This window comes from Nipponia nippon, unplaced genomic scaffold, assembly GCF_047370975.1.
Source record: "Nipponia nippon isolate SJK-2023a ecotype South Korea unplaced genomic scaffold, ASM4737097v1 scaffold_1, whole genome shotgun sequence".
In the NCBI taxonomy this organism is placed as follows: Eukaryota; Metazoa; Chordata; class Aves; order Pelecaniformes; family Threskiornithidae; genus Nipponia; species Nipponia nippon.
Window position 1 is genome coordinate 34,587,688 of NW_028262290.1, and position 10,189 is coordinate 34,597,876.

Genomic DNA, 10,189 nt, shown 5'->3' on the forward strand with positions numbered 1-10,189 from the left:
GAATGAGACTGGCCAGATGCTAGGATCTGTAATCTCTTTCCTCTTGATCTACGTAAGCTATTTATCCAGCTGTATTTAAGCAAGTTTTTTCTGACGCTTTCTTTATGAACATGCATCTTTGCTAAGTATTTCGGCTGCTAATATTGCCATTATGTCATTGATTATACTCATAGTCAGCTTACCTCTTAATTCAAAGTGAAATGACTGCTACAGACTTGATTTTTAAGTGGAACAAATTTACCATCCCATGGCTACATCTAGAAGGAACAGAGAGAGAACAAGACAGAACTTAGTTTGGATCCCATCTCTTCTAGCACATCTCTGCCTCCCACAGTTCAGACAGAGAGCAACTGTTTCTTTCTTCATTACTCCCTTAATAAAATTGCTTCCTCAGGGTTTAGACTCTCTGACTTTTTGTACAATATGGTTTTACAAAACTTTGATTCCACCTAATGGTTAATTTTGGTGGCCAGCAGTTGGTTTTGTTGTTGGAGATAATTCTTCACAATGTCAGGAAAAGCCAGATTGGTGAAGGACTGAGACCTGAATGCTGGTCATTTCTGTAGGAACATTTTAAGTCATTCCAAGTGGCAGCTAATACAACAAAATAAAAGATCCAAGTACCATGAGCAAAAGAGTACTGGGACCTTGCTAGTGGACCTTAAACCTAAAGAAACAGAAGTCCTGAGGTGTTGCCTTGTGAGGTCCCTATTCCACTACCTTTTCTACAGAAGAGGAGGGGAGGAGAGTCAGGGTGTTAGAGACTGTGGAAAAGCTACTTTGTGATTACACAGTAGAAGCACTGTAGTCTTGCTCTGGACCTCCTCAGATATCACAAGTGTTTTGTTAATGAAGTTGTGGCCTTCTGCATCCTCCTTCTGATCAGCTCTTACAGACCCAAGCCATGGTGGCGTGGCATGACAGGAAAGGGAGAAACCCGCAGTGCTGCTTCCACGGCACACACAGCTGGGCAGAGCTGAACCAGCTTCCACTGGAGTCATTGGCAAACTTTGCTGTCTGGGCTAGTGCCAGATCAGATCAATGGAGTTGTGCCTAATTGAAAGCCTTTTAATTTAAGGGATGGGATAGAACAAGAAAGAACACCTCGGCTTATTAAAACATCTGCACGAACAGGAGAAAGCTTAGCTGGTGTTATAAATCAAGTGGCAAATAATGAGAATTAGTGCTTTAACTGCAGGAAAACTAAAATCATCCTGTTGCAGTAGTTGCCTTAACAATACTGATACCACTTGCACTCAGATTTTCTGATGGCAGGTTCTTTTCGCTCTAAACTCTCTTCATGGACCTGCAGCTTTAATAAAACTATGTGCCAAGAGTAGCAGTGGAACAAGCATCAGTACTTTCATTGCACATGTTATGGGTAGGTAGAGACAGACAGAACCATTTTCTTTGGTTTTATCAGACCATGCTTTCATTTGCCATCATTTACAGAAACGGTTGTCAAAGTGTAACTTGCAGAGCACTCACTGGTGGTCCATGAAGAATTAGCTCATCACATAGTGCATATTTTGCTGCCTTTCTCCTCTTCTCTAAAAAGACAGCTAAAACCACATTCAGTGGTTTCCTAGCACTCCTTCTCAAGGCAAGCAAATGCTCTACTACTTGCAGGAATGTTATAGGTTTCTGACTGCATTGATTAAAAAAGTCTATCAGTCCTTCCACTGGCATCTCCTAAAAGCTAACAGCTGGCCCTTCTTAGCTATCTGGCAAGCACCTGGTGCACAGTAATAAGAAATTATAATACTTGTATTCTTTTTTTAAAACATGACAAGGAGGCAATACAAAAACAAATCACAGTAATGCATGATTATTCCAGCCTTGGTTTGTGCACAGTCAGCATGCTGAGATATTCCAAGCCAAGACGATTTTTTCCTTGCTTTTAAAGAAAGATTTATTCAGAAGGGTGAAGAGGGCAAATTCCCAACATTTCAGCCCTCAGCTGGCTTTTGTCAAGGGTTTCTAATGCACACACATGGTGAGGCTTGGCTAAGGCACAGGGGAAAATAGTTATGAAGTAAATTCTATGGGTTGATATATACTCTTTGTAGTAATGTTAAGAGTTGCCAAACTTCTCTGGATGAGGAATGTGAAAGCTTAGGAATATATGCAGATCTGCATATACTTTTACACGCAGAGATAAATAGCACGGTCTTTGTTTTGCCACTATGACTTTACCATTGTATTATCTTACTTTGCCATTAATTCCATTAAATACAGTCAGTAACCCTTTCAACTACACAGCTGGAATAAAAGTAACAAAATTTGGCCTTCAGTGATCCTAGCACTAGAAAGCTCCCTTCCCTCCCACCCCCACCTTATATGTAGCGTAAGACCCATGCTTATCTGATGTGGCATTGCTTCATTTTAAATTTACAAAACACCCAAGAGAGCATACTTATTATAATGTTTAACAAGCATTTGGGTTTATTTCTACTTCCTTTTTTTTAATTTTTCTGTATATGAAACAATTTTTCTGTGTGTGAACACACGCTTTAGAGCTAGCTTCTGCCTAGCTCTTTTAGGGGCTCACCCAGCCTATGTGAGCGTTAGAGAGAAAGTGATATCCCTCCTCTCAAGCGAGACACATACTGTTCCATAGCAGGTGGTGAGTTCTAGTCAGTGTTCCTGGGAATGTTGTATTTTACATTCTATGTTTAAAAATAAATGCATAATTGTCATGGATGAGTGGTTAGGCTGCTTAAAAAATCACCGTCAAAGATATTTGCAAATAGTGATTTTAATAGAAATCTATAAAAGTGTGATTTAACAGATTTCAATGGCAAGGTTCACTCTATTACTTATTAAATGAATGGAATATATATATAATATATATAATATATATAATGGAATATATATAATATATATAATATGTATAATGGAATATATATATATATATATATAAAAATATATAAAGAGAAAGAAAGAGGAAATAGAGCCCGAAGAAAATACAAGGAGGAAAAGGGGAGCCCTCCTGTTGAGTCACGAGGTTCAGAATGGACCCCCTTTCTTTCTAAACTCTTTCTCAGAGAGGAGCCTGGGTGCAGCTGGATCCAATCCTAGTCTCAGACTTGGTCAAGAGTTTATGTTTAAGGATTGTATATGTTTAGCAGCAGTTTAAGGTTTGTTTGCAGCAAAGAGAGAATCACAAAAAATTAACAATAACTAATCATTAATTAACCTAGCATCTACAAAGTGATTAAATGAGGTTTACCATAATATTTGAATCGATTCACACATACACACACAATAGGCCTAAACACTTATTATATGCACAAAGGTACCTATTGAAATATGCACAGTTAAAGGCCCCAATAAAAATTCTTCTCCACGTTCAGTGAAATACTCACTTTAAATGACTGTCTCAATGGGCGAAAGTAGAACCTCGAGGAGCAAGGAGCACCAGAGATCAGCTCATGCAGACTTAAGAGTTTGCAGCTCCGAGAGGCGTCCCACTCAGAGGGAGATTCTGGTGCAGCCCGCTGAGGTCCAGGAGAGCTCAAAGGGCCTTACTTGGTACCGCTGTTTATAGAGTCACGAGATGATTGACTTTAGGCATCAGTAAATTTCCATTCTACTTTCACAGCCTGTGTTGAAGATTACTAAAGTTCTCAAAAACTCCAGTGATGGCGGTACAAATCCTCCTGAGTTACAGCCTAGATAAGATAGGCCCCAAGGCTGCCAATGAGTACAAGGCAATGAGTACAGATGAAAAATACATTCCAGGGTTGTCAGGGCTGCCTCCCTGGGACAGACAGGGCTGCTCCCACCTCAGCCATGTGAGAGTTTTTGATACGGTCAAGGGATGCTTAACCGCCAAACTCGTTACACAAAGGCTAAGTTTTGATGGGAGTTACTGAGATTGTAAAGCAGCTTCACTTCCCATGCTCTGCCAGGTGCACAAGAAGAAAAGGGGGCGGGGGGAATCCACCACCACAATAATGTTATACATTTTCCATGCCAAAATCACTGTCTACAGCAGCCACAGTCCTGAGAGCAGGGCTGGGATTTGTAACTCTTCTGGTTAGGTGTCCAAACCACCACTTTTGTTTTGCCTTGGACCTCTTGCATGACTCTTGCATACTTGGCTGTACGGCAGTGGCTTCTTATTGCTTGCCTACGTGCCTTTTAACAACGCTCTTCTGCACATGTAAACTGTTTCATCTGGGAGTCTACTGAAAGTGTGAGAGAGGGGTTGAATCCTCTCAGGATGAGGAAGAAACTAACTCTAAGGCTCCTGCTTCATGTATGGGTTATCTAACAAACAGACGATATGGAAAAAAAAAAAAACATTTATGGAAGCAGCACTTGCTGCCACCATTTTAGCCTCTTTTCTTCTTCAAGGCCAGCAGAAGGAGCAAACTCCATCTCTGTAGCTCTTCTGAGCCCTCTGCTTCTTCCTGGGAAGAAGGCTTCAGCCCTTCATGCTTGGGATGTCAAAATTAGGTTTTGCTTTCACCACTGAAAAGAGGTGAACAGGCTCTGCTGCTACACTAGTATATGCAGACATTGTTGGTAGGAAGAAAGGATTATTTATCACTGTCTTGCAGTTACGAACTTGTATTCTAAGTAGCTCTTTAAATAAACAAATAACTTTTGAGGATCTTGCCTTTTCAGGTGCTCTACCACATCATGCATGGACTATGATTTTAATACCTCTCACTCTGTGAGGAGGAATAAGATTTTCATTAATATAATGGTGAGCAATTTTTAAAATACATATTGTATAAATAACATTCTGAACTACCAGTTAAAATTAATTTAATTCATATTGTTTTGAAAACACAAAATTTATATGACAATAAATAGTAAAATATGTGTTGCAGTTTTAAGAACCAGTATTTTCTGATTGGTGAAGACTCCAAAAGACTGTTTTAACATTGACAATTATACCTTTAACAAGCATTTACCATACCACTAGTTGAAGTGGAAGAAAATATTTTAAAAGTGATAAAAGTTAAAATGTACTTGGAGAAAATACGTTGAACAAATAAAATATTGTAGGAATTTAGAGTAGAAACTCATTTCTGATACCACCAGTCAGGAGCAAAAGGTTTTCACTATACAAACAGCATTGTGTGTCTTCAGAAAATAAGGACACTTAATGCAGTTAATTTTTTACCCAAATCAGATATTTTACTTATTTTATTCTTTTCAGTTTAAAGACTTTTACTGGCTCTGTATCTTTGGTAAATGCAGCTGTCAGAAATAAAAGTCTTTACATTTAAAGTGAGCTCCACATTATGATGTCTTCATTGCACAAAAACTTGAATAAACATCATGTGCTAAAGTAGAAATTTCCAAAGACTCGAAGTTAAAATTATATTTTCCATTTGCTTAGTTTCATTCAGCTGGCATTTTGCTCCTTCTGATGTATTTTCTCCTTTTTGTAACCCCTCTCTCTCTATTATATGCTTACACAACTTTTGGAGAAGTGGATAGAGCTTGCAGGTATCTTTAAAGTTCCTTCTCTCTTTAGCTGAGGTAAAGTGATACTATTTTAAAAAGTCTGGAAAAGCAGAAGTCCTCAGCTTAACGGAGGAGAAATCCCAGCTCCAATGGAATGAACAAAACTTTCATTGACTTCAAAGGGTTGCTATTTGACTCCATAGCTATATGTCTATATAGCAGTACACACACCTAAATGGCAGTATTTAAGAGGAAAATTTCCCAGAAAGTACCACTACATGGGGCTCTGTGAAGCTGTTATTAGCATCCACAGACACTATGACACCAACTGAGAATAAAAAGGAAAAAAGAAAAAAAAAGAAAAAGAGAAAGTGATCTCTTGCAAGCAGCAGGGGCAAAGTTATCAAATACGAAGACGATCCAATGACATCAGCATCCACGGCGCATGCATGACAGGCTGTAAAGATGACACAAAAGAGAGATGATGTCTGAGGGCAAGTAGGCAACCTAGTTGGGAGAGAGGGGAATTATCTGCATCAAAAACTGTATTGACCACCATAAATCTCTGTGAAACACCTGAAGAAGAGTGGCATAAGAATAAAAAGAAATTAAAATACTTTGTATAGAGGAATCAAAATCTGAAAAGAGCCAGCAAAGGTGAAAATCTATGTATATACCAAAGACTGCAGGCTGTAGTTAAAACATTTTTTTGACATGGCAAGATAATAAATGGATACAAATAAAAGGAAAGATAGTAAAAAAAGTTAGCTTCGATTTTTCCTGACACATTCCTCACAACTTTGTCAGAGAAGCTACAAGTAATAGAAGATAAGTGGATACAATTCAGGTTGAGCTTATTCCCACAAAAGGGTAGATGAATTACATGCCTGGGTGAATAGATAAAGGAACTTATAGAAACTGTAACAGAACCTGGGTAAAGAACATCTATTTTTTTATTAAAAGCATGTCACTCCATTGGCCTTATGAAGAAAGTTCATGCTTTGAAAAGAGGAGAAGCAAAACAGATGAGAAATTTGACACAGTTTTCAAGGAGTGGAGGATCTTCCACTGCTGTACACCATCCATCCAGGCTGTGCCACAATCTAGGTACCCATGAGAATTGCCTTCACCATAAACTTGAGTTTCCAAAGGTACTAGATAGGGTCCCAGCAATGAAACATATTGCTCTTGAGTTGCAATACGATTTGAAAGGTATTACATTCAGACCTTTTGCTTGAGCTTTGTCATACAGCCATCAAGGTTACTTTGGTGTGAAGATTTAATGATATGGCTGTGAAAGGAAGTGAAACAGACTCTGGTGATGTAAACGTCACAATACCATCATGAGGTCCAGCTGCAGGGCCCATGTGGCCTTGTTCAGCAAGGAAATAAAAGTATTCTGGGACTGCCAAAGACATCTTCTGTTTTTGAGCCACTCTTGGAGCATCCCTTGCCCCTAGCTCACTGAGCTATACTGTTCTCAGGTATTACATTTTACTATTACAGCTCCAGTGACTACACTGGGCTTAGAAGAATGGATAAAATAGATACACTCACTAAAAAATAATGTGCTTATTTTTGCTTATGGGCATACCCAAAATAATCAAACAGATATGTAAAAGAGGAATATTTTCCACTACCTGTGAGGGGAAAAATCCTTCAGGAGATGGTTAATGCCAAATATTTTTTCATGTCTGATACATCAGCAGGATTCTGGCATTGCCCATAGGAAAAAAGACCACATGTCTGTGCACATTCAACACGCCCATAGGGAGACACTGTTTTTTTGCAGACTGCCATCTCAGTTATGTTTGGCACATATGTTTTTCACTGGGAAATAGAAAATGTTGGTGGTATACAGCATACTAACCAGAAATTACACTTTCTACTGGGCAGGATTGAAGAAGAGGGTGACTAGAATGCAGCTATGGGAAGAGCTGGACGTTCTGAGAATAGCTAAAAAAGTAAAAACACCAATTCTGTGTAATGAAAATAGCAGACATGGGGAGAAGTTTATATGGCAGGATCTGCAGGTAGATCATAGTAAGTTTGAAAAATTTATCAACATATCTGATCCAGCAAACAAGGAGGAGATACAAAGACTCTTTGAAGAATGATGCAGAAAAAATGGTGCCAAAATTAAATCTGACTTAAAGCAGCAAGCCAAGGGGCCTACAGTGCCTAAACGGACACAGGAATATTAAAAGTTTAGAGAAGACAAAATGGTACTTAAATAACGCAAATGCACTTCACCTCCTACATGGATATTAGCATGTCCCTCTCTGTGCTCTGTTCTATATTCTAGTACAATAGTATGGTCAAGCCGTAGACTCTGCCACGGTTACTAATAAAAGTGAATTTCAATACATTCAGTTACAGAGGAGACTTTGGATGTGATCTGGGGGGAAAAATCTTCCATCATTATGCAAGGTTCTTGTTGGTTGAAACTACCATCACCTCACCTTTGCCAATGTCTACAAAAGACTGCAAAACAGCACTCCAAGGCTGTAGCTGCAGATGTATGGACTGCAAATTGAGCAAGACCTCAGAAAGTTTTGGGCTTACAGACATAATTTCAAACTTTTTTGACAAAAAATGCAGTGGAGCAAGTCAAGTGCTAGATTTCACAGACAAAATCAAATAAACCTGTCTTGCCTCAGACGAGAAGGGGATTCAAAATGATGGAGCTAGAGCTCAGGGTGAAATCGCACAGAAAGTAAAAAAGGTATACGCACTGCCAAGTTGAGAAAATATATTCTCAACCTCTGCTATCTATGAAGGAGAAATCTTTATATTATTTTCCATTACATATTTTCATGCTGTTGCCTGTCATATGTGTAAGGCATGCAACTACTACAATGGTCCCCTAATCAAGCATAAGGGACTATGTTAAAGACACAGGAAAAGTTTGCCTGGTTGACCAAGTAATTTTCAGGTTATTGTGTTACTAACATGAAAGAAAAAAAAAAAGTAGGAAAAAAAAAGTTTAAAGAATATCAAATTAATGTCTCTGATGTCAAAGTCACTGGGGACTTTGGGAATTAGAGGCTAATACAAAACTTGGTATAATTGGGCTCTCAGGCACTGTGCGATTTTATGAGAAGGGAGCTGTCTGCCTCTCTCCTAGGTTGTGAATGGCTGGGATGCCACATTGACCACCTGTGGAGATATGGGGTTATCACCCTGTGGACATATACTCTGTTGGCATGATAGACATTTTCTCAAAAAAAAAAAAGAAAACTTAATCTCCTAGTTTACATGAGAGGTTCTCAGACTGACAATAACCACTGTGCAATAACATAAAGGCACTCCAAACCATGGTACTACTATAACATGTGGACTTGCTGCCTCCTGACAACAGTTCCTCCTGTTCAAGTCACAGTTTAGAGCACTTCATGATATGTCTGAACTGTGGATTCTGTGACTGATTTCAAGTTTCCACACCTGACATCACACACCCCAACTACATCCACTCTCCGTGTTGGGGTGAGAGTTGCATACACATCAGCTCCTCCATGTTCTTGTTTCTGTAGGTGAAAAATCAAGGTGTGAAGGCCTGATGGAAACCATGATTAGAAACCTAGGAGACTGAGACACAGCATCAGGGGGAATCTTCAGTGGTCAGTTCTGTTTCAGTCTCAGATCCAGATAAAAGGGCAATAGAGAGAAAATGAAAAATAATATTGCGGACTAATGTGCCTTAGCATTGTCTTTCCAAAAACTGTAGACCAATTCGTAGGTCAAGAGAAAGACAAAAGAGAAGCAAGATAGGAAGAGAGAAAAAGAAACCAAATCAAGTCCATCCAGAAGTAAGAAATTAGGCAAAACCACTGTTCTTTTTATTGTAGTCCAAACAGTACTGGGTTCAGATCAGGGAGAGACGAGCAACAACACAATATTGTTGGTCAGCTACTGACGTTTGACATAATCCTATTACAATTGCCCAGAGAGTGCCAATAGCTTGGGCTGTATTTATTCATAATTACACATAATATTAATCCCAAATTTCAGTGAACTTCTACATCACAAACAGGTGTGATGAAAAGTGTACGATGTCATTAAACAAAAAAGAGTATATTAGAGAAAATGCATTGTGGCATTCTGAAAGAATCTGCTCTTACTTCTATTCTTTCCTATTTTCTGTGAGATTGTGTCCTCCTAGCTGAATCTCTAAATTAATGATATATAAAATAACTTTGTGTCATGCTGAATTGTAAGAAAAGTGGTTTTGTTGTGTCCAGCTTGTGAAGGATGAATCAAAGAGAACCAAGGATTTTCACAGAGTTTGAATAGCTTTTGTGATGCTAATTCTTAATATTTTAAAACTGCGTTCTCTTCCTCCCTCTGTTCTCCCTTGTCCTCATGATATAGCTTCCTTTTGTCTTTTAAATAGGTATTTCTGGTTTTTGTTTTCAAATATAGCTTTTACAGCTTTGGTACCACCTTGGGAGGAAGAAGAATTATTCAGGTTCTGAAGAATTACTCTTTTTCTGACTGCAGCATGGTTCCTTCCATGGAAGAAAACTTGGCCAAATTGACAAAGGTACCTCTCTGATTTTCTGTGGATATCTCCTGTGATCACAGTTCAAATTTTTCTTCTTGGCCAGAGGCACATAAGAGACCATCCCCTGACCACTAATTCTGATGAAGAGTTCAGGCTTTCAGTACCAAAAGATAGGCTTCTATCCATATAGGTGGATACATAAAGACAGATTTCCAGTATATAATGGAGCTCAGGTGTAAAGCATACACACTTATATAA